Source organism: Bidens hawaiensis, unplaced genomic scaffold (assembly GCF_021521415.1).
Source record: "Bidens hawaiensis isolate Kalapana, Puna unplaced genomic scaffold, B.hawaiensis_p1.1 tig00007241_1, whole genome shotgun sequence".
Classification (NCBI taxonomy): Eukaryota; Viridiplantae; Streptophyta; class Magnoliopsida; order Asterales; family Asteraceae; genus Bidens; species Bidens hawaiensis.
In genome coordinates, this window is record NW_027491498.1 from 891432 (window position 1) to 918768 (window position 27337).

Here is a 27337-nt window from a genome sequence, read left to right on the forward strand (position 1 = left end):
TTTTTTATAAGTCTCAGGTCTGTTTGGATCAGTATACTTGTCGCGATAACCTTTCTTGTTATTTTATCTCTCGGTTTACTCGCTTAATCATCAAGGTGAGTAATCACTCCCCAAATTTACTGTTTTCAAATGCTTTTGGGGACCTTATGAATATCAAATATTATTTTTCATACTACATACTATCCATACTAGCAAATCATGATTATTGTGTTGTTGATCAATTAAATGTTTATTTGCTAATTGCTTACTTGTTTATCTGTATAATCTAGCATTGGATAAGTCCATCATTGATTCAAGCATGTCTTCATAGTAGCCATAGCCCTTTTGTGAGGCTTGGTCAACTGACACTAGTTATTTTTTTCATTTAATTGTTGATACTCATGATACTGATTTGCATATTTTATAAATAATATAATTATTATCAAAATCTGGTTATTACTTACTCAACAAGTGTTGTTGGCAAAATATATATATATTATGCATATTGAAGGTTATTCATTGATTTGAAATGAAGATTGAAGACCACATAGATTGGCTTTAGTTTATATTAAAAAGACAATAAATTTGATTTATTTGTTTTTTTTTTTGGATTTATTTGTAACAAGTTGAGACGATGTGTGTTTGATTGAATTTAAATAAATAAATTAGATATTGTCATATTCAAATTGTATGAAAGTATCTTGTGAGTTGTGAGCAATCAGTTCGCGACCCAGAATTTCCGCCTTAGGTTAGGGTGTGACAGTTTCTAACTCTAAGATTTCATGAAATATGCTTAGGAATGATGCCAAGGCATATTCTTGCCAAACCAATTAAACAAGAAACATTTCGCGTATATGAATGCTCCGAGCGTCGTAGGGAACATAGACACATCCTTCGCAACGTGCGGGGGGACTCTAACTACCTTTTTTTTGTTTTTGAAATTAACGAATGCCACAATATTCTCTACTTTTTTAAAATTTCATCCAAAAATTAAACAAAAACTATAGTAAAAGGAGTTTTAATAAATCAAAGAGTTTTCTAACAAAATGATGTACCGGCGGCGTATCCACCATGCCCTTATCATTTATACATATGTATCACTGCCCAAAAACACCCTAGGCTCTATATTATGACACACAATCATACGTGTTATGATTTCCTGCGAGGACTTGGATGGTTACGTTTCAAACCATAGGATGTACCAGCAACATATCCATCATGCCCTTATCAATTGTACATATGTATCGTTGCCCAAAAACACCCTAGGCTCTAAGTTATGACACACAATAATACATACTATGATTTGATGCAAGGAATTGTATAATTACGTTTCAAACCATAATTATTTAGTTCGTCAGATTGTCCACATGATATGTTCCGTGTGTGGGTATAAAAACATAATATATCTTTATGGGAAATAAGACAACCAAAAAACCTTTGTAAACTTAGAAATAAAATGGGAACCAAGAATATCGTCATGAAATAAGAAAACATAATCAACAAAAATAAAAGCGAACCTTCATGTTTATAATTAATAAAATAATGAAAGGCTTTATTATAAATATACACAACAAATCATGAAATTAGAATAAGCATGTGAAACTCATAAAGATTGAAAAGATCAAGATGAAGAAATCTTTCAGGTCAAGAATATAAATTTGAATAAAATTACATGAAAATTTATTGCATTTGATGAGAATATGCAAATAAACGATATGCGTTGAGTTTGCGTAGATATGGTAGTCATGAATTGACAAAAATAATATAGAATTGTACATATGGCTTCTATTAATTAGCTATGATCATAAACATGTTCATTCCTCTGGTTTTAAATAAACAACAATTGTTTGTGGTAACCGATCCAAAAATACGGATACACTATCTATTATATATCTATACACATATCAATGTTCATATGCCCGATTTCTACGAACGATGTAACATGCTAAAATATTCTAATGATAAATAAAGAAAGTCGCGTTTAGTTATCGTGTATTAATAATTAATTAATGCTAAATAAAGGAAAGATCATGGATTGGGATTAAATAAGATGGATTAAAGGGTAATGGGCTTTAGGTCAATGGGCCTTGGGGGATATAAATACCCTCTTAAGCCACCCAAAAACCCTAAATCCTCATTTCTTTCCATCTTAATCTCTACACACTCCAAACACACACACATAACACCTTATATGCGGCCTAGAGAGAGAGGGGTGAAATCCGAGCAAAGCAAACGTGATTCAAGATAGATACAAGATTCAAACTACATAATCTAGCTAACCGAGAGCAAAACGAAAACGTAAAGGTATGATTTCGATCTTAAAGGTCATGTTTTTATAGACGGTTAGCCATGAAACTTAAAACTATAATAGATCGGGTCTAAACGAAACGTAAAGTAACTAACTTGATGTTATAACGAACCTAATGAACCCATAAACATGTACGGTTCGTTCAAAGAAAACCTTAGATCTAGTTTTGAACGTTTATGCTTAAAGGTCCAAACTTTCTGGGTTTTCGGGTCGGGTCTTATCCAAAAATGACCATGGGAATGTTCACGAGAATGGTTAACATCATATCGAAGGGTTACAGGTTGAACGAAGGTGTTACGAGGTTAAAAATCAAAACCCGTCGCTATTGTAGATAACTTCGCTGAATACGTTCGCGTGTATCTAAGTTCGTTCAATACTAAGTTCGCTTAATACTAAGTTGGCTTAATATTAAGTAAAAGTAATCTGATACGATATGACGAGTTTTGATACGTACAACTTATATACAGTTAGCAGAGCTCAACTAAAGAAAGGATTAACTATTAACGGAGAGAGAAACAGAATCCAGGTGAGATTCTAGCCCCACTTCCTTGTTATGTTTTCGGGGCTGTGTGCATACTCGATGTGATAATTAATACACTTACCTTGGGTGGTAAGTGTATGCCTTGTATGAATTATGTATGATGATTGCTTGATGGTGCATGAACGATCTTCGGATATTTCATGGCCCGTCAGGTGGTAGTTAATAATATGATTGATATGATGTATGAATGTTGTATGTATGATTATATATGATGTATAAATAATGTATGAATGAATAAGTATGATGTAAGTATGATATGTTGCTGGTACGTGAACGCTCTTCGGAGATTGAACGTATTGGCAAGGAAAGTATGTAAAAGATAGGTATGTTATAATAGTACGAAACAAAGGGACCATACCCTAATAATATATGTGATGGTAGGGACCAGACCCTAATAATATTTGTGATGGTAGGGACCAGACCCTAATAATATTTGTGATGGTAGGGACCAGATGTAACACCCCGACTAAAGCGGAATACGCTCGAGTGTGACGTACAGATTGCCCAAAAAACATGTGACACTATTAAGTGACAATAATATCATTAATTCATTCAAATCCCAAGTACACAAGTTGTTCAACAAAACAAATACAAAGGAAGAAATAAAACACATGACTTCTTTGTTTATTATTGAAATAACCTAACTTCTAGTGTCTTTCGCCATTTCATCGTCTAATGTAAGTGCATGTAGAATATAAATAAAATAAATTCAACTAATTGAATAGTTGGTGAGTTCACACAAGTTTGATACGAGTACATAAAAACCATACAATTGCATGAAACTTAGTGTAGTAATAGCGCAAGAAATGTCTTCTCCATTCGGTAACAACCAAATGTACTCAGATCGGAGGTCCTTATTCCATTCATAACATCAAGGTCCTAAGTGCATAGGGGGGCGTATGATCATACTTATTGAGGCAACCATGAGCAAGTAGTCTTTGAACAGGTAAAAAAATAAGCACACAAGTCCATGTAACAAATTGTAGTTTGTAATAATAAATAAATGAAATTTAATTGTTGATAGGATATATATGCTACCCCCAAAATAGTTAAAAAGGGTAAAAAGGGGGTGTGAGAAACTAACCCTTGAGATTGAAGATAACTTGAAAAGAAAAATCGTAATTGCGTTAAATGAAATCGAACGATCGAATCTCGCGAGCTAAAACAAGAAATACAAAAATTACTAACTAACTTACGGGACTATAACGTTGGTTTTAAGGTTCATACAATTTTATTTATAAGCATTTTGTTACTCATTTTTAAGTGTATTAATATTTAAGTTAACGGGTTTTATAAATTTTATTATTATAATATTATTTACAAGATTAATAATATTTATGGAATTTGTCGTTATCGGTAAGTTTCATTTTAAAGTTACTACAACATTTTATATATATTATCTACATAATTATTTAACGAGTTTTAACTAGCGGTTTGGTTTGCAAAAGTTGATACTTGAACGAAAATGCTAACGGAAATTAAAACAACTTTTATTTATCTATAAAATTAATTTTATTTATTTTATATGATTAATAAGTATATATTTTATTTAATTTAACTAATAAAAATGGTTTTAAAAAATATATTAAAGGATCTACTATGACCCGGGTTCGAACCCGGATCTTCAAGACCACAATAAGCATAGACAACCACTGGACCAGACTCCATTTGTGTTATAAAATTAGAAACAAATATATATGCAACAACATCATGTTCATCATCTTCTTGAGCAAACCCTAGATTCAATACACCTAATATGATCCATGTTTGTTCAATTTATGTTAAGGGTTTTGTTATTCACTTGAAACTAATACGATTTCATATCTTACTTACTTGATTTGTGTCACACCCCGAAAACCTTAACTTAACACAGCGGAAGTTTTAACTTTAATTCGTCGGGTTATGACAAACGCCGATAGTCAACAATAATAACCATTTAATAATAAAAGCATCATCTTTTATTATAAGAAATATTTTACAACATCAGAGTTTATTACACGTGCTGATGCACGGTTTACAAAACATCACTTTTGTTCAAACACCCCACGCTCTCGTTTCCATGCCACCTCGAAACCTTCACTTTCCTGCAAAGCGTAATTAAATAATATTTGGGTCAACACGAATGTTGGTGAGTTATTCCTGAGAAGAAAAACTTATTATATAAATATAGACAATTTATATATAAACAACACATGAATATAATGGTGTACGGCCATTATACTCCCAATTAAAGACCGATCATACACGGTACAACACAATAACGAAACCCGCATTTTACCTTTAAGCACAAAAAGCGTTAGTTGTAGACTAGCTACGAATACAACGCGTGTATGACTACCAATTTGATAACTCGAAACGTACCATACTCGAAATATTCCCACTTTTAACCCAACGCGAATGGAAGTGGGGGGCGTCACCCCGATAGATCTACCAACATTTATGTGCCCTCACTCGGTTAACAGTTATTTAACCAAATTGATTCATCCCACAATAACGACAATTTGTAGTATAATGCGTTTTCAAAACATATATATATAAATACGAATATAGATATACAATATGCTTTTCAGAGGAAGAACTCACCTTTGATTTCAGTGTTCGAATAAACTCTTGTTCCTATATTAGTACACGTTCGTTAATCTTAAATTTGACTAAAATATACATATTATTATTCTAAAATCCACACAAGCATATAACACATAAAGTTTACTACTTATAAACTTATAATTCTATACTTAAAAATATAAACAAGTAATAATCAACTAATAATTGTTTTATTTAATAATTTAATTTAATTATTAAAATTTATAAAAATTATTACCTTTAGTTGCTGGAGTGTTTTGGAAAAGTTCAAGTTATTATTTTATTTAAAATTTTGACTCTATTATAATCGGTTTTGTCGGTTTTGCCGGGTTCGTCGGTTTTGAGCTTAAAAACGAACCGGTTGTCCTTTTTACGAAACTTTTAGTTTTAAATTATCTAAAACACTTTTTATATAGTTTTTAGTTAAGTTTTATTGGTTTTTCAATAAAAATGTTTTGGTTTTTATTTTATTGCCAATTTCTTAAAAATGCCAATTTTTAACGTTTTCGTGTCGGTTTTCGCGACACGAACCGTGTTGGTTTAAGTTTTGCTATTCTTGACTTTTCTTATACTTTAACTTATGTTAAATATAAGAATATTATGACTTTAGGAGCTGTTTTAATTCAGTTCCAAAAACTCATGTCGGTTTACCTTAAAAGTCGAACTTTCCGACCGTTAAAGTCACCGACAAGCTATTTAAGTTACAATGTCAAAACCAAACCATTTGGTATAGCAAATATACATATAATAACAAATAATATATCATCATATACATGTTTGATCATCTAGCACCAAGTATGCACACAAAACAAATTTCTAATTACACATACTCAAAACCTTAACTTAAGTCTTCAACTACACAATGAACATGTTATTTCTATGTCTCTACAAGGTGTTTATGTACCAAAATTTCCAGATCTTAATAACCCATATTAACCTCTTATTTCATCCCATTATCATCTTTAAAACAAACACATTCTTGATTCTTTAACAACAAAGTTTCTTTATTTAGTAAGTTGTTTGCTAATTCAATTATTGTGTTAGCTAATCAATCCTTTAATCATGCATCCTATCTTAGTTTCAAGTTGCCATTAATAACAAATTGATCACATTCATCACAAGTATTCACATCAAAATCCAAATTCCAACTTTTCTTAAATTAAAGTTTCCTTATTTAGTAATTTTAACAATCTTTGTTAATCTTCAAGTTCTAACTATTAATTCTAGCATATAACCTCTCTTACTTTCAATTAAGTTATTCCATATCACATTTGATTCATCAATCCATCCAAAATCCATAATTAATCCAAAACCCAAAAATCCCCAAATTTCAATTATGAACAAACTCTTGTTTTGTTTATCTCTAACAACAATTTCTCAATAATTCATGTCCATATTATCAATCCTTTTTATCAATAACTAACCAAAAATTCTTCCTAACATTAAACTCAAACATCAATTTCATCCATGATTACACTTAAATACCAAATATTCAACAATGTTTCTAATCAATCTTAACAATCAAAGTATGAACTTCAAGATGAATGTATGTATGTATAAGTGGGTTTAATCCTTCCTCTTACACATACACACATACTCACGGCTCATACACACACACACAAACATCCATAAATTCAAACTTTCAAGCTTCAATCAAATTCAATAACAACCAACATCAACCTTAAATCAAAACTTACTTGGAGATTTGAAAGATGAGAATGGTGATATTATTGAGTTGAGAATGGTGTACTTTTTCCTTATCTCTTTCTAATTTTCTTGATCTTATTCTTGATTTGAACCTCCATGATTTCTTGATTATGTATGTGTGTGTTAATATTTGAATTTGTGTTGGTGTGTGTGTGATTAGGGGTGTTTGGCCGTAGCTTTTTAAGGAAGAGGAAGAGAGTGGGTAGAGTGGTGAGTGGGTTAGTAGAGTGAGAGGTGGAGGAGTGGGGTTGGTACAACACAACATCTTCTAGAAGGTGTTAATGATGGGTGTGGTGATTTGGTGATTGGGGATTGGAGAATGAAGGAGGTGGTTTTGATGAGGTGTTAAGGGTGGGGCCGGTCCAAAGGGGAAAGGGTGGGAAAAATGTGGGTTTTAAACAATAATCTTAAGTTTCCGTTTTAACGTCTAACGAATTTTAGCTAATCAAACGAATCCCGTTCCTAATAATTTTTGTCAGACTTTGAACGAAATTGGACTCTAGATAATAGAAGCCTAAGAAACTAATTTTTGGAAATAGTTGTCGTTGGGTCCGTACCGGGTCGTCCACCGACACTTGGTTTACTTATTTTGCAATTTTAGTGATTCAAGCCTTCTAAAATTAAGTTTATACATTGTCTCTAATACTTTAATAAGTATTTTAATTTTTCGAGATCATTTAGCCTCTATAAGGATTTATTTACTTTTTGACTCATTACCCGAGGTTATTCCACGTCAGGCTTGTTACGTGCCGATTTTTGCACTTTTTGTTGACTTTGGAATGTCTAGATTACTAATAAAGAAGATTTTTCTCATAATGACGAAATTTTTATTGCTAATCGAGATTATAGTAGTCGCGGTTTTGGCTAATTTTTAGCCGGGTGTCACAATTTGGTCCCGTAAACACAATGAACAAGACTTGGCCGGAACTGATCTTGGATGAACAAATTGATGATTATAAAGTGTTTGTATGTTTAATTTTATGTTTGTAACCCGTTTAGATGAAGTTTAGGGTACTATTTATAGTTCCAATCGAGTCGCTTGATGTTAATACGAGTTATTATAGCCTTGATTATAATTCGTCGGTTTGGGTGATTAAAGGATGTTAATTAGGTTGTTAATGGAGAAATAAATCACGTAATAATGCTTGACGTTGGAGGAGAAGTCATTTGGGCTAATTAACGGATTAAAATGTGTCGCCGGAAAAAGTCGCCGGAATTCCGGCCGGCCACCGAAAAAACGTGGGTAGGGGATGGAGGGAAGGGTTAGGGTATTTTTGTTTATTATTTTATTTAAATAATTTACACTTCTGGCCCTGAACTATCAAAACCTTTATATTTTGTTTTTAAACCCTATTTACATATTGAACCTTGAACTTTATAATTATATATAACCTGATAAAAACTTTATATACTTTATTATCTTTAGGATTTGTTTATATATTACGCTCAAATAGTTTGTACTTGATTATTTTATAACCTTTTAAGGCTCGGAGATTCATAGACTGAAAGAAACGATTAGATAATGAATGGATACAAACTTTAAATCATTGAAATTGATATAACTTGATAAATCTCATAAAAACAAATGCATTGAAACGAATTAACGGGTCGGTTTAACGAATACAAATACGAATACGAATACGAAAATTGACAAATGTCACAGCATTCCCTACTTTTGAGAATTTCGTCCCGAAATTAGGTTGAAGAATCCGTAACAAAAAGATGAGGATACTTTGTTCGCATTTGATCTTCTCGTTCTCAAGTGAATTCAGCTCCACGCTTGGATTCCCAACGAACCTTTACCAAGGGTATCCGGCTACGTTTAGTTTCCTAGTCTTTGCGATCCATGATTTCCACCGGTTTCTCGACAAAGTGCATTGTTTCATCGATACGCACTTTGTCGACTGGTATATGGAGGTTTCCCTCAGCAAGACATTTCTTCAGATTTGAAACATAAAATGTCGGATGAATGTTAGAAAGCTCTTGAGGAAGTTCGAGTGTGTAAGCAAGACTACCAACACGAGCAAGAATCTTGAAAGGTCCAACGAGATGGTTTGCCTTTCTTACCAAAACGAACAACACCTTTCCAAAGAGATACCTTGAGAAGGACACGGTCACCAACATTAAGCTCGAGAGGTCGTCGTCGGTTGTCGGTGTAACTCTTTTGACGGCTACGAGCGGTTAGGAGGTTTTGTCGGGCTTGAGCAATTAGATCCGCAGTCTCTTGAACAAGTTCCGGACCAGTGACTTGGGTTTCACCAATATTATTCCAACAGATAGGTGATTGACACATATGACAATAGAGGGATTGGAACGGAGCCATACCGATACTCAAATGAAAATTATTATTGTACGAGAACTCAATCAAGTGAAGATGAGAATCCCAGTTTCCACCGAAATCCATGACACATGACCTAAGCATGTCTTCGAGCGTTTGAATCGTGAGCTCGGATTGTCCATCGGTTTGAGGATGATAGGCGGTGCTAAGATCCAATCGAGTTCCCAACACATTTTGAAGCGAAGACCAGTAGTGAGAAGTAAAACGGCTATCACGATCGGAAATGCTACGCAATGGTATACCTTGAAGACAAACGATACGTAGAACATAAATCTGAGCGACTTGAATTACCGAAAACTTTTCTTTGATCGGGATGAAATACGCGGACTTAGTCAAACGGTCAACAATAACCCAAATACCGTCGTGACGGTTTCGAGTAGTCGGGAGCTTAAACACAAAATCCATGGAGATATCTTTCCATTTCCAAACATGGATGTGTGGTTGAACAAGCAAACCAGACGGTCTATGATGCATGGCCTTAACTTTAGCGCAAGTAAGGCATTTTCCCACACATAACGCGATGTCTTTCTTCATACCGGGCAACCAAAATGTGGTATGTAGATCAAAATACATCTTATCCGCGCCAGGATGAATGGAATATCGAGACGTATGAGCTTCGTCCATGATGAATGTGCGAAGATCGTCACGATTAGGAACCCACAAACGATTGAGGTAATACAACAAACCATCGCGCTTATTTTCAAGTTGATTCTCGACACCACAGGACATTTCATCGTACATATTACCCTCGGTGACAGAGACATGTTGGGCTTCAAAGATACGAAGTTGGAGATCGGTTTGAACAGTCACACAATGAAGCAGAAGTGATTTCACATAGGTCTTTCAACTAATGGCGTCGGCTACAACATTCGCTTTACCAGGATGATAACGAATTTCGTAGTCGTAGTCGCTAAGTAGTTCAGCCCATCGTCGTTGCCGCATGTTTAGGTCTTTTTGATTGAAAATATGTTGAAGACTCTTATGGTCGGTGAATACCACGCACTTAGTGCCATAGAGATAATGTCTCCAAATTTTCAACTCGAATACAACGGCACCGAGTTCGAGATCGTGCGTTGTATAATTCTTTTCATTAACCTTAAGTTTTCGCGAAGTGTAAGAAATAACTTTACCTCGTTGCATAAGGACACAACCGAGACCTTGATTGGAAGCATCGCAATATACAACAAAATCCTCATTGCCCTCGGGGATGTGCAAGGATCGGTGCATCGCAAAGCATGCGCTTAAGAGTATGAAAGGCTTCATCTTGCTTTGGCCCTCATACATAAGGTTTATCCTTATGAGTTAGAGATGTTAGGGGCAAAGCGATCTTGGAAAAATTAAGAATGAAGCGATGAAAATAACATACAAGACCAAGAAACGAACGAACTTCGGTAGGAGTGGTTGGAGTTTTCCAATTCTTGACAGCTTCAATTTTGGCTGGGTCAACGTGGATACCCTTTTCGTTTACTATATGCCCTAAGAACGGAATTTCCTTCAACCAGAATTCGCACTTTGAGAACTTAGCATAGAGGTGTTCCTTCCTTAAGAGATCAAGGACGGAATGAAGAGTTTTCTCGTGCTCGGCTTTGGACTTGGAATAAATAAGAATGTCATTAATAAAAACAATTACGAATTTATCTAAGTAAGGTTTACATACGCGGTTCATGAGATCCATAAACACCGCGGGTGCATTGGTTAGCCCAAAAGGCATAACCATGTATTCGTAATGCCCATAACGAGTCCGAAAAGTGGTTTTGGGTATATCATCTTCATGCACGCGTAGTTGATGATAACCCGAACGAAGATCAATCTTTGAGATACATGAAGCTCCTTGGAGTTGATCAAAAAGATCGTCAATACGAGGCAAGGGATAACGATTCTTGATTGTGAGTTTGTTGAGCTCACAATAAACAATGAACATACGGAAGGATCCATCTTTCTTCTTTACGAAAAGAACACGTGCGCCCCAAGGAGATGAACTAGGGCGTATGAAACCTTTATCCAAAAGTTCTTCGAGCTGGTTAGACAATTCTTGCATCTCAGAGGGTGCAAGACGATAAGGAGCCCTCACAATCGGGGCTGCACCAGGCACGAGACCGATTCGAAATTCCACATCACGATTAGGAGGAAGACCAGAAACATCATTGGGAAACACCTCGGGATACTCGCGAACAACAAGAATGTCCTCAATTTTTTGTTCTTTCATTTCCACCATATGGGCTACGAATGAAACATACTTCTTGCGTAAGTACGTTTGAGCTTGAAAACAAATGATAAAATTTAGGCTCGAGGAAGAAGGCTTTTCACCATAGACACGAAGAATTTGACCATAGGCAAGTGGAATACGAATGAATTTCTCAAAGCAAACAATTTCAGCACGATGAACAGATAACCAGTCCATGCATACTATTATGTCGAAACTTCCCAATTGCATAGGAATGAGGTCGATTGAGAACTTGTGGCCGTTTAGATTTAATTTGCAATTTCGAATAACTGAGTCAATTGTTACAGATTTACCATTAGCTACTTCAATGGAATACGATTTCTTAAGATTAGATCGAGGTTTAGCAAGTGAAAGCTCAAATTCAAGAGACACAAAGCTCATATCGGCACCGGTATCAAATAAAATGGTTACAAAGTGGTCATTCACGAGCAACGTACCGTTCACCACATCGCCGTTTTTTTGAGCTTGATTGGAGTTAATCATAAAAGCACGCCCCCGATTTTATTAAGGAGCTTGAGCAGCTTGAACGATTTGACCGCCTTGTGGTGCAGGAGCTAAAATGGCGGGATGCGGCTGAACGTGAGCTTGGTTAGCCAACAATGGTGGAACCTGTGGCTGATAAGCTTGCTGGGTTTGGTACGTCTGGACCTGGTACATCAGAGCTAGAGCAAGCTAAAGGGTGTTCACATGTGCGAGTCGTGGACACGCATTGCGAAAGTGGTTAGGATCACCACAATTATAACAAGCTCGCATCTGATTTATGGGTTGAACATATGGCACAGGACGGGGGTTGGGTTGAGCAAACCGCTGAGGAGCAGCTGGTACAATAGCAGTCTCACAACAAACGGTGCTAAGGTGTCCAAAATGGTTGCAACGGGTGCAATGGAGGCAAGCAGCATTGGCGGGGTGATGACGTCGGCAAAATTTGTAATACGGATGGGGTCCGTTATAGAGTTTCTTGGGTGGTGATGCAAGGTTAGTTTGAGGTTGAGGTGCGGTTTGTTGTGTTAGCGCATAGTTCTTGCGCTTCTTCCTATGGTGGTGTGAGGAGAAAGCAGGATTGGATGACTCGGGTTTTGATTCCTTGGACTCGGTAGAGGGTTTATCAGCAGGTTTCTTCGATTTCTTAGATGTCAAAGTCCCGGCTTTAACATGATTGTTAGTTAAGGTTGCAGCAAGGTTAATCGCGTCACCTAGTTCCTTGGAGCACTACTCAAGACACTATCTTGAATTTGTCTTGGTAGTCCCCGAATGTACCAGCACACTGAGTTCATTGAAACGAGAAGTGTAAGTTGCGTGCTCACCACTCTCTTGTTTGAGGTTCCAAAACTCAGCTTTCAAGTTCATAAGCTCACTTGGAGGGCAAAAATGTTTGGTCATCAGTTCTTCAATTCATCCCAGGGCATAGCCATGGCAGCTTCGGCACCACGGGTTGTCTTTTCCTTCACCCACCAGGTAAGTGTCCCTTTTTCAAAGACACTTGTAGAAAAACGGGTTCGCTTATCATCGGGACACTCAATGTGGAGGAATTTGCTTTCCATTTGTTCGTGCCACTGAAGTAGGGCAGTGGCACCTTTAGTCCGATCAAACTCCGGGGGTTTGGTGTTGGTGAAAGTCTTATACGAACAGTGAAATGGTTTAGGCTCACTTGAAGCAGAGGCGATAACGGCAGAAAGGTTCTGGTGAATTTGGGTCATCATATCAGGAATGACTGCGGCTAGTTGTTTGGTGATTTGAGCAGTTAACTTGCGGCTAGAGGTTTGGAAGAACGACACTTGTTGAAATGGATAGACATTCTGCAAACAATAGTAACGAAATTCGTGAGACTCGGAATAGGGTGTGGTATAAAGAAATTCCTTGTTAAAGTTTGTTTTAAAATAAATATATAAATGAAAACCATAACAATGGTAATAAATCTTGTGTGGAACTTTAGAGTTTTCATGAACCATCATGGACTCTTATTTTCCAAACATCAAAGAAATTCGAAATCAAATCGAACCGAAAGCTAGGTATTCGTGTATAGACTTCCAGTTAAAAGACATTGTAAAACATAGAGGAGGGCAACCATATTCTTTTCACAAAGAGAACATGATCGCGGTGAAAACTTAAAGTTGTGATTCATATGGCGTTGAAAGTGGTATGCTTTGGCCTAATAGGATTCATGCCATTTCCTAACTCTCCAGGTAAGCAACCGGGTCCCGCGTTTGATTGGGATTTATACGCATTGCTTATCCTTAGGTTTCAATAACCTTGGTGTCGAGTTTCGGAAAACAAGCACGTCCCCCTTCCAGTTACTACATACCCGCCATAACTAACCATCTTTAAGAAGAAGAAATATCGGAACACCACAATCGATTATTGAAAATGTTCGAAAAATCTTTGCTTTTAGGCATAAGCCTTGGACTTGTGTGTGCTTTGTGTACATGAGGCGTAAATGAATTGACAATATAATATTAAGCAAGTGCATTGAACAATCACATAAGGCCCACGTAATTTTCTAATCATGCAACCTAAACAATTAAGCAAATAAACTATAACTAACTAGAACACTACGTCTAATGTCCTATCTTATAGTCACGGCTCTGATACCAATCTGTAACACCCCAGCTAAAGCGGAATACGCCCGAGTGTGACGTACAGATTGCCCAAAACACATGTGACACTATTAAGTGACAATAATATCATTAATTCATTCAAATCCCAAGTACACAAGTTGTTCAACAAAACAAATACAAAGGAAGAAATAAAACACATGACTTCTTTGTTTATTATTGGAATAACCTAACTTCTAGTGTCTTTCGCCATTTCATCCTCTAATGTAAGTACATGTAGCATATATATAAAATAAAGTCAACTAATTGAATAGTTGGTGATTTCACACAAGTTTGATACGAGTACATAAAAACCATACAATTCCATGAAACTTAGGGTAGTAATAGCGCAAGCAATGTCTTTTGCATTCAGTAACAACCAAATGTACTCGGATCGGGGGTCCCTGTTCCACTCTAACATCGAGGTCCAGAGTGCATAGGGGGGTGTATGATCATACTTATTGAGGCAACCATGAGCAAGTAGTCTTTGAGCAAGTAAACAAATAAGAACACAAGTCCATGTAACGAATTGTAGTTTGTAATAATAAATAAATAAAACTTAATTGTTGATAGGATATATATGTTACCCCCAAAATAGTTAAAAATGGTAAAAAGGGGGTGTGAGAAACTCACCCTTGAGATTGAAGATAACTTGAAAAGAAAAACCGTAAATGCGTTAAATGAAATCGAACGATCGAATCTCGCGAGCTAAAACAAGAAATACAAAAATTACTAACTAATTTACGGGACTATAACGTTGGTTTTAAGGTTCATTCATTTTATTTATAAGCATTATGTTACTCATTTTTATGTGTATTAATATTTAAGTTAACAGGTTTTATCAATTTTATAATTATAATATTATTTACAAGATTAATAATATTTAAGGAATTTGTCGTTATCGATAAGTTTCATTTTAAAGTTACAACAACATTTTATATATATTATCTACATAATTATTTAACGAGTTTTAACGGGTGGTTTGGTTTGCAAAAGTTGAACGAAAATGCTAAAGGAAATTAAAACAACTTTTATTTATCTATAAAATTAATTTTAGTTATTTAACATGATTTATAAATATATATTTTATTTGTTTTAACTAATTAAAATGGTTTTAAAAAATATATTAAAGGATCTGATGTGACCCGGGTTCGAACCCGGGTCTTCAAGACCACAATAAGTTTACACAACCACTGGACTAGACTCCATTTGTGTTATAAAATTAGAAACAAAAATATATATGCAACAACATCATGTTCATCATCTTCTTGAGCAAACCCTAGATTCAATACACCTAATATGTTCCATGTTTCTTCAATTTATGTTAGGGGTTTTGTTATTCATTTGAAACTAATACGATTTCATATCTTACTTACTTGATTTGGTGCCGTAAACACGATGAACAAGACTTGGCCAGAAAAGATCTTAGATGAACAAATTGATGATTATAAAGTGTTTGTATGTATAATTTTATGTTTGTAACCCGTTTAGATGAAGCTTAGGGTACTATTTACAGTTCCAATCGAGTCGTTTGATGTTAATACGAGTTATTATATCCTTTATTATAATCTGTCGGTTTGGGTGATTAAAGGATGTTAATGGAGAAATAAATCATGTAATAATTCTTGATGTTAAAGGAGAAGTCGTTTGCGCTAATTAACGGATTAAAAGGGATGTTAAACGCGAGTTTTTATGTGTCGCTAATTAACAACATTTTATATATATTATCTACATAATTATTTAACGAGTTTTAACGGGTGGTTTGGTTTGCAAAAGTTGAACGAAATTGCTAAAGGAAATTAAAACAACTTTTATTTATCTATAAAATTAATTTTAGTTATTTAACATGATTTATAAATATATATTTTATTTGTTTTAACTAATTAAAATGGTTTTAAAAAACATATTAAAGGATCTGATGTGACCCGGGTTCGAACCCGGGTCTTCAAGACCACAATAAGCATACACAACCACTGGACTAGACTCCATTTTTGTTATAAAATTAGAAACAAAAATATATATGCAACAACATCATGTTCATCATCTTCTTGAGCAAACCCTAGATTCAATACACCTAATCTGTTCCATGTTTGTTCAATTTATGTTAGGGGTTTTGTTATTCACTTGAAACTAATACGATTTCATATCTTACTTACTTGATTTGGTGCCGTAAACACGATGAACAAGACTTGGCCAGAACCGATCTTAGATGAACAAATTGATGATTATAAAGTGTTTGTATGTATAATTTTATGTTTGTAACCCGTTTAGATGAAGCTTAGGGTACTATTTACAGTTCCAATCGAGTCGTTTGATGTTAATACGAGTTATAATATTCTTTATTATAATCCGTCGGTTTGGGTGATTAAAGGATGTTAATAAGGATGTTAATGGAGAAATAAATCACGTAATAATTCTTGATGTTAAAGGAGAAGTCATTTGGGCTAATTAACGGATTAAAATGGATGTTAAACGCGAGTTTTAATGTGTCGCTGGGAAAAGTCGCCGGAATTCCGGATGGCCACCGGAAAAACGTGGGTAGGGGATGGGAGGGAAGGGTTAGGGTTTTTTTTTATTATTTTATTTAAATAATTTACACCTTTGGCCTCTAAACTATCAAAACCTTTTTATTTTGTTTTTAAACTCTATTTACATATTGAACCTTGAACTTTATAATTATATATAACTTGATAAAAACTTTATATACTTTAATATCTTTAGGATTTGTTTATATTTTACGCTCAAATAGTTTGTACTTGATTATTTTACAACCTTTTTAGGCTCGGAGATTCATAGATTGAAAGATACGAATAGATATAACTTGATAAATCTCATAAAAAAATGCATTGAAACGACTAAATGGGTCGGTTTAACGAATACAAATAAAAATACGAATACGAAAATTGACAAATGTCACACCAGACCCTTATAATATTTCTGATGTTAGGGACTAGACTCTTATAATATCTGTGAGGTTATAGGGCGGAAGGCTCTTTAAATAGGATGGATAGCTATATATGAAGAGTAAGTATGATTAATGTACACCCCCTCGGGCATGTGTTCAAGTATGTGACAGATTGTGTATTGTATGATTAACTAGAACTCACTCAGCGTAGCTGACTTTTAGTATGCACGCAGGTGAGTAGAATGCGGCAGCTGGCTTGAGTAGAGGCGCATGGCAGAAGAATAAGAGTATGGCATCAGAAGACCCATTATGTTTTAAATGTTATGTTAGATTTGGAAAGACAAAGTGAATGTTTTTAAGACATGTTATGAATCTATTATGTAACGTTTATGAAATTTTTATATTCCGTGTAAAGTTTTAATTAACTCTGATCAGTAGAACTGTGTTTATGAGTAAATCCAACGTCCAAATGTGAGGCACCGATAACGGGGCCTTACAAGTTGGTATCAGAGCAATGTTCGAGAGATTTAAGCATCCTACGTGCTTAGACTTGAACATAGAATGGGATTTAAGTAAGAAACACAGTTCAGATATTTAATGGGACTCGAACTTAGAATGGGACTCGAACATAGAATGGGATTCAAGTTCAAAGATTTAAGCATCCGACGTGCTTAGCCAGTTCAAGAATGCCATGTGTCGCTCAAGCAAGCTCAGTAAAGGTAAGTTGTATGTTAAATGATAAAGAAAGGATATGTGAACGATAGAGATAGGATTTTTTTATTTCCTTGATTGATTAACTGTTAAAGTAGAACAAGCACAAGTAGACTCATAAGGGGAAGTGTATAGGGCACGGAAAGTAACGTGATCAGCTAATAACAGCTGGCCACTGTTATTACCTGTTAGCCTTACTATCATTGTACTAAACAGTTCCTTGAGTGATGATGTTTGTGTTTTCCCATTTTAGAATACGATGGCTGGAACGGAAGGAAATGTGGGAGCGGGAGGTCGCACTGGACGACGCGGCAGGCCTCGTCGTGTCTAGCAAACTTCTGTTGAGACAGCTTCCAACACCGGTGATGAGGGGAGTGCAGCATGAAGAAATCTGAACAACAACAACGAAGGGGTTGAACTGGATTCCGTGATTCAAGCAGCTATTGTTCAAGCTGTAGCCACTGCTGTGAAGAATATGACGCTTGGAGGGTCTGCTGGAAGCCGTGAGAGAACTACATAAAGGGCGGGTGGTGATGGTAACAGAGATGAGGAAGAAGAGAGAGAGGCCTCGAGTGGGGTTAAGTCTGTGAAAGCCGGTGACAAGAAAAGAGGCCGAGGTGGGTGCAACTATAAGTTCTTCAAAGGATGTGACCGCCGAAGCTGACTGGTTTGGGAGACGCAATCGTTACTCTTCAGTTGATAACCGCCATGGATAAAATTATCCGTATTAGCAAGTGCCTTCCCGACCAAGCTGTGGGTTACGCTTCTCAGTCATTCGGTGAAGAATCAATGTACTGGTGGAAATCGATTGAGCATAGGAAGAGTCGCGAAGAAATCAAGGCTATGAAGTGGGAGGATCTGAAAGAACTAGTTATTAAGAAATTATGTGCTGACGCCGAGGTTGAGAGGGCGGAGATGAAGTTCCTGTACTTGAAAGCTGGAGCAATGACATATCGTGAGTACACCACTGAGTTCAACCGAATGTCTAGGTTGGTACCCAATATGGTCAACACTGAAGCTAAAAGAATCAAGTGTTATGTGAGGGGATTACCACAGAAAGTCCGCAAGCTAGTCAGGACGAGTAAACCTACTACCTTTGACTCTGCTGTCGAGCTCTTAGAGATGGTTTATGCAGACCTGCCTGTGGATGATATTGTGGTGGAAGAAGAGAAGAAGGATTAGAAGTGGGTCAATTTCAAATGACCCGGTACTCAGTTGTGGAACTCCAAGGATAAGAAGCAGAAAGTGTGGGAGAAGAGATCGTGTAAGACCTGCAGAAAGATACATGGTGGTGAGTGTAAGTGGGGTAAGACATCTGATGTTTGTACCATGTGTGGAAAAGCTCATGGTGGAGAATGCAGGATGGGGTCTAATGCGTGCTATAAGTGTGGTAAGGTAGGGCATTATGCCGATGAGTGCAGTGTGAAGCCAGCATGTTATGAATGTGGCAAGACCGGTCATATGGCGAGAGAGTGCACCGATGGTGAGGCTGGAGGTAGTGGGAAGAATGATGCTGACCAAGCAAGGCCGAGGACTAGAGCCTACATGCTGACCCAGGAACAAGCTAGGCAGATTCCTGATGTTGTGACTGGTACGTTGTTAGTAAACGGTATTTCTGCTTCAGTATTATTTGATTCAGGTGCGAATAGAAGTTTTGTAGCTACAACATTTAGTAAACTAGCTAAAATGTAATATTGCCAATTGTCTGAAGCCTTTATAGTAGAAACCGCTAGTGACACTTCAGTTAAAATAACAAAATTGGTTAAGGACTGTAAGATAGAGTTAGAAGGGCACGAATTCCCTGTTACATTGTATGTTACGACCTTGGGAGGGTTCAATGTAGTTTTGGGAATGGATTAGCTGTCTGAATATGAAGCTCAGATTGTGTGTAAGAATAGGGTAATAAAGTTAAAATACTTGGATGGTAGTGCGGTGACGGTTTATGGTGATAAGGAAAGTTCAGGGCTTAATGTCATTTCGATGATAAAAGCCGAAGGGTTATTAAGACGAGGGTGTGGTGCCTACCTGGCGTATGTTGTCAACGCTACGGCCGAGATGAAAGAAATGAAAGATGTTCCTATCATGTGCGACTACCTAGAAGTATTCCCTGAGGGTCTTCCAGGGTTGCCACAGGAACGTGAGATAGAATTCCAGATAGATTTAATACCAGGAGCCCAGCCCGTCGCGAAGGCACCTTACCGTCTAGCGCTATCCCAACTGCAAGAACTCCCTCGACAAAGGTTTGATTAGACCAAGTGTTTCCCCGTGGGGCGCCCCAGCGCTATTTGTGAAGAAGAAGGATGGAAGTATGAGAATGTGCATTGATTATCGCGAGCTGAATAAGCTTACGATAAAGAATAGATATCCTTTGCCAAGGATTGATGATCTGTTTGACCAACTTCAAGGTTCAAGTTGGTTCTCTTCAATAGATCTCATATCAGGTTATCATCAGTTAAAAGTGAAAGAGGAAGACATCCCTAAAACAGCGTTTCGAAAGCGGTATGGACACTACGAGTTCCTCGTAATGTCATTCGGTCTAACAAATGCTCCCGCAACATTTATAGACATGATGAACAAGGTGTGTCAGCCTATGTTGGATAAGTCGGTGATCGTCTTTATTGATGACAAATTAATTTATTCAAAGAAAGAGATCGATCATGTTGAGCATTTGAGAGAGGTGTTGGAAACGCTGAAGGAAGAGAAGTTGTATGCTAAGTTTACAAAATGCGCGTTTTGGTTGCGAGAAGTGCAATTTCTAAGTCACGTGATTAATCCTGAAGGGATTATGGTGGACCCCGCAAAGATTGAAGCGATAACAAATTGAAAGACTCCACAAAATCCGACTTATATACGGAGCTTCTTAGGGTTAGCTGGCTACTATAGGAGATTCATCGAAGGTTTCTCCAAGATAGCCGCATTGTTGACCAGTATGACCCGAAAGACGGTAGTATTCAGTTGGGGTAAGTTTCATGAGGAAGCTTTTGAAGAATTAAAAAAGAGACTCACACAAGCTCCAATCCTTGCTTTACCCGATGGTGACGTGGATTTGGTTGTTTGTACCGATGCTTTGTATCGTGGTTTAGGTTGCGTGCTAATGCAACGAGGAAAAGTGATAGCTTACGCGTCTAGACAGTTGAAAGACCATGAGAGTACTTACCCGTCGCATGACTTAGAGCTAGCCGCAGTAGTGCATGCTCTCAAAACATGGAGACATTACCTGTATGGTACTAAGTTTACTATTTACACAGATCATAAGAGTTTAAAGTACTTCTTCGAGCAGAAAGAATTGAACATGAGGCAGAGAAGGTGGTTAGAATTGATAAAGGATTACGACTGCGACATTAAGTACTATCCTGGTAAAGCTAATGTGGTCGCTGATGTGCTAAGCCGTAATAATGAGGAAGTAATAGCAACAGTGAAGTCATACTAGTTGATTATGAATTCAAGTCTGTTTGAAGAAATTATCAAAGTGCAGTCAGAAGTGCTGGTAGATGAAGGGCTAGTAAAGAAAGAAAAGATTTTTAGTCCGCAAAACGAATTGATGGAAAACACGCATGGTGTTTAGACTAGGTTTGAGCGAATGTGGATTCCACGCCACGGAAATCTCAGAGGTCGAATCTTAGATGAAGCCCATAAGTCAAGGTATTCGATTCATCCAGGAACTACAAAGATGTACCAAGATTTGAAAAGAGACTACTGGTGGCTAGGAATGAAGAATGATGTGGTAGATTATGTTAGCAAGTTCTTAAGTTGTTTACAAGTCAAAGCCGAACATTAGAAGCCGTATGGAAGGATGCAGCCTTTGGAGATACCTGAATGGAAATGGGAACACATCACTATGGATTTCATAACTAAGCTACCTCGTACAGCTAAGCAACATGATACCATCTGGGTGATTGTGGACCGTTTGACCAAGAGTGCTCACTTTCTGCCCATATGAGAGGCTATCTCATCAGAAACGTTAGCAAACTTGTTCGTCAAAGAGGTTGTAGCTAAGCACGAAGTACCGTTGTCTATCGTGTCTGATAGGGATACGCGATTCACTTCGATATTTTGGAAGAAGTTCCATGAAGCTTTGGGAATGAGATTGAACATCAGTATGACGTATCATCCTCAAACAGATGGACAGTTTGAAAGCATGATCCAAACCCTTGAAGATATTCTACGTGCTTGCGTTTTAGACTTTGGTGGAAGTTGGGATGATCACCTGCATCTAGCAGAGTTCTCCTATAACAACAGTAACCATTCAAGTATTGGTATAACACCATTTGAAATGCTATATGGTAGACGATGTAGAACCCCGGTGTGTTGGGGGGGAGATTGGTCAGAAGGAAATGGGGAGCCTAGAAGTGGTTCATGAAGCGTCTTCAAAGTTCGGCCAGATTAAGGCTAGGATGAAAGCTGCTCAAGACAGACAGAAGTCGTATGCTGATAAGCGATGACGACCGATTGAGTTTAACGTTGGTGACAATATGATGCTCAAGGTCTCGCCTTGGAAAGGAATCATTCGATTCAGAAAGAGAGGAAAGTTGAGTCCAAGGTACATTGGACCGTTTATGATTACAGATCGCGTGGGTGAAGTACCTTATAAGCTGGATTTACCCGATGAGCTAGAAGGAATTCATTCAACCTTCCATGTTTCCCATCTGAGAAAATGTCTAGCTAATGACACGTCTCACGTGCCATTGATGGACATTGAGGTTGATGAACCGCTGAACTACATTGAACAGCCGATAGAGATTGTTGATCGCAAAGATAAGCAGCTTCGTCACAGGGTTATACCTTTGGTAAAAGTGATATGGAAACTTCGCAAAGGATCGGATGCTAGTTGGGAAGATGAGATGCGCAAGTTCTACCCTAGTTTGTTTAAGTAATAGTTCAAAAACCTTTTTAAGGAGGGAAGACTTGTAACATCCTAAAATATTATAATGTTAAATAAAGAAAGTCGCGTTTAGTGATCGTATGTTAATAATTAATTAATGCTAAATAAAGGAAAGATCATGGATTGGGATTAAATGAGATGGATTAAAGGGTAATGGGCTTTAGGTCCATGGGCCTTGGGGGATATAAATATCCTCTTAAACCACCCTTAATCCTCATTTATTTCCATCTTAATCTCTACACACTCCAAACACACACACATACCACCTTATACGCGGCCGAGAGAGAGAGGGGTGAAATCCGAAAAAAGCGAACGTGATTCAAGATTGATACAAGATTCAAAGTTCATAATCTAGCTAACCGAGGGCAAAACGAAAACGTAAAGGTATGATTTCGATTTTAAAGTTCATGTTTTTATAGACGGTTAGCCATGAAACTTGAAACTATAATAGATCGGGTCTAAACGAAACGTAAAGTAACGAACTTGATGTTAGAACGAACCTAATGAACCCATAAACATGTACGATTCGTTCAAAGAAAACCTTAGATCTAGTTTTGAACGTTTAAGCTTAAAGGTCCAAACTTTATGTGTTTTCGGGCCGGGTCTTATCCAAAAATGACTATGGGAATGTTCACGGGAATGGTTAACATCATATCGAAGGGTTACAGGTTGAACGGAGGTGTTATGGGGTTAAAATTTAAAACCCGTCGCTATTGTAGATAACTTCGAGGAATACGTTCGCGTGTATCTCAGTTCGTTCAATACTAAGTTCGCTTAATACTAAGTTCTCTTAATAATAAGTTCGCTTAATACTAAGTTCGCTTAATATTAAGTAAAAGTAATTTGATACGATAGGACGAGTTTTGATACGTATAACTTATATACAGTTAGCAGAGCTCAACTAAAGAAAGGATTAACTATTAACGGAGAGAGAAACGGAATCCAGGTGAGTTTCTAGCCCCACTTCCTTGTTATGTTTTCGGGGCTGTGTGCAAACTCGATGTGATAGTTAATACACTTACCTTTGGTGGTAAGTGTATGCCTTGTATGAATTATGGATGATGATTTCTTGACTGTGCATGAACGACCTTTGGATATTGCATGGACCGTCATGTAGTAGTTAATAATATGATTGATATGGTGTATGAATGTTGTATGTATGATTATATATGATGTATAAATGATGTATGAATGAATAAGTATGATGTAAGTATGATATGTTGCTGGTACGTGAACGCTCTTCGGAGATTGCACGTATTGTCAAAGAAAGTATGTAAAAGATAAGTATGTTTTAGTAGTACGAAACAAAGGGACCAGACCATAATAATATCTGTGATGGTAGGGACCAGACCCTAATAATATATGTGATGGTATGGACCAGACCCTAATAATATATGTGATGATAGGAACCAGATTCTTATAATATCTGTGAGGTTATAGGGCGGAAGGCTCTTTAAATAGGATGGATAGCTATATATGAAGAGTAAGTATGATTAATGTACACCCCCTCGGGCATGTGTGCAAGTATGTGACAGATTGTGTATTGTATGATTAACTAGAACTTACTCAGCGTAGCTGACTTTTAGTATGCACGCAGGTGACTAGAAAGCGGCAGCTGGCTTGGGCAAAGGCGCATGGCAGAAGAATAAGAGTCTGGCATCAGAAGACCCGTTATGTTTTAAATGTTATGTTTGATTTGGAAAGACAAAGTGAATGTTTTTAAGACATGTTATGAATCTATTATGTAACGTTTATGAAATTTTTATATTCCGCGTAAAATTTTAATTAACTCTGATCAGTAGAACTGTGTTTATGAGTAAATCCAACGTCCAAATGTGAGGCACAGGTAACGGGGCCTTACAAACGATTACATCGGTAAATAATCGGTTATAGACCGTTAGATTGAGTAATAAAACATAATTGTTATTGTAATATAGACGAGGGTAGATGCACAATGATAGATAAATAGACATGAATTATTGGATTAAACATAAGAACTTCAATACCATAAATAATAATTATTATTATTATTATTATTGTATCAGCTAGTTTTAATTATTATGAGAACCATTTCACTCGTTTAACAAAACCAAAAAAATTCATGCACCATCGTATTATGTCCTTCAGTATTTCACCGTAGGGATACTTTGCTCATTCCTAAAGAAGTTATCAGGATCAACTCTAGTCTTCACACTTACCAGCCTCTTGTAATTCGTCTCTTTGAAATATTTATGCCCATAGACCATTCCTTCAATATAAGCATTCCTTCCATGGTTGTTGATACCAATATCCAAATCTCTATAGTTCAAAAACGCTTCTCTAGGGTTCTTCGATACAAATGGAGTCATGTATTCATATATCAACCTTGTGAAATTCAAGTATCTATTTGCGGCTTTATCGCCAAGTTTGTCCCAGTTTACTACGCATTGAATCTTCGCTATGTTACCGGATCGATGTGGAAAGGGCTTTGCAGATTCTAATATTTCATTCATTCTTCCACCATATGGGCTGAAATCCAGCATTTGGTTTTCGAGTTCTTTCATCCTTTTAAATATGGACTCAAACCCTTGTTTAGTAATAGGGTTTTGCACATAATCAGATTTGATCTTGAATGGGTTGAGACTTTGAGGCGTACGACTTAAGAGAGCCGCGGCCGGAGTACCAATGGCAAAGCCCGTGTAATAAAGAACCGATTCAATCCAACTCATTTGAGTACAATCTGATTCCAGTAACCCTAACTCAGGAAAATCTTTTTTCAAGAGTGTAACAAGATTCCTCGAGTTTCCTAGGTACAATGTTAAAAAGGTAGCACGGACTTTCTTTTCACCGTTTGTATCGTTGGTGACATTAAAATTCATTCGAATGAAAATATTGTTATCTAACTTGTCTGCAACTTGTACCCATCATTCTGCAATGGTGCTAAGATTTTGTTCCTCAGTTTTTTGGATGGCAAAGACTGTCACGACTTCTGGAACACGAACCAATTTAATTTTATAGGCAAGAACCACCCCAAAACTAACACCACCACCACCCGTGATGGCCCAAAAAAAATCCTCACCCATACTCTTTCTATTCAAAATCTTGCCATTCACGTCGATTATTTGAGCATCAACAATATTATCAACGGATAAACCGTATTTCCTCATCAAGTTACCATACCACCACTAAAATGCCCACCAACGCCAACCGTCGGGCAAAGACCCGCCAGAAAGCCATGTTAGTTACTTTTCTCAGCGATTCGGTAGTAGACTTCACCAACAGTCGCACCGGCTTGGACCCATGCGGTTTCTTGTTCGATGTCCACATTTATCGACCGTAAATTGAACATGTCAACAATAAAGAATGGTTGATTCGTGTTAGTAAGGTAGGAAAGACCTTCGTAATCATGGCCACCACTTCTTGTTTTCATTAGCAAATGATTTTCTTTTCCACACACAACAGCTGCCTGAATGTGGGAAACATGTTCGGCGGTGATGATTACAAAGGGTTTTGATGTCGTAGATTCATTGAACGAAGAGTGTGCCCGGTTGTTTAGACATTGAATGAAGTGATCTGTAACATAAGTTTCATAAGATTGGGTTAAGAGCAAGACAAGAAAGAGAGTGAAAATGGTTATTTGCATGTTGAAAGATATTATGTTTGCTATTTTAGCATGGTTTGAGGTTGTTTGGTGCATGCAATTTATAGACGATAATAAAGTTGAAAACTCAAATCATATGGGAACATATTTATTTTAAAATAATTTAACTATATTTTTAAATGTTTAAACATAAATGAAAATGTTTTAATTACAACAATAACTAACTTCTCTTTTTCAATTAATACATCATATAAGCCATTAATTTCTCTTTTTAATTAATATAACTAATAAAACTTAAATAATTATATAGTAAAGATATAAAACCTTTATAGTTATCTTTTAAACTATAATATTTAAAAGAAAAAGTCGTTTAATTTATTTTTATAAATTTTTTTGTCCCCCTCTTCATTTTATTCTACGCTAAGTTACAAAAACAATTCATTTATACGCTATAATTTCTTTATATCTAAAAACAATTTCGTCCAACTTAATTTATTAACATCCATTAACGCGTAACTTTTTTTTATAGTCATCAATTCATATTTCTTTCTCAGTTGACATACCTACAAAAATCATTGTGATAAATAATACAACAAATATATACGCCATATACATGTGTCAATTAAATATTAATATTAAATATACAACTTACACAAATCATATAACCTATACTACTTTTTAGCACAAAAACGTGTAGCATACACAAAAATATGCAACCAACAAATGAAATTACGCATCCACAATTATATAAACTACAAGAAAAAAAATACATCATACATGTGGACATTAAATATTTACAAAAATATACAACATATACCAAAACATATAACTTACACTTTTGTTTTTGCATAAAAAACATATAATGTACACAAAAACATCTAACGAATATATGGATTCAGCATCAAAGTATATATATATATAAGCTACATGAAAATACATATAACCTAGACATGTGTATTTTAAAGTAACACCTTCAATTATTTTTTTT

The 27337-nt window shown here is 36.3% G+C and overlaps 1 pseudogene; it reads right to left on the bottom strand.

The window, feature by feature from the left end:
* Positions 1-24688: 24688 nt before the first annotated feature.
* Positions 24689-26445, bottom strand: LOC143634771 (berberine bridge enzyme-like 8 pseudogene; annotated as a pseudogene).
* Positions 26446-27337: the final 892 nt, after the last annotated feature.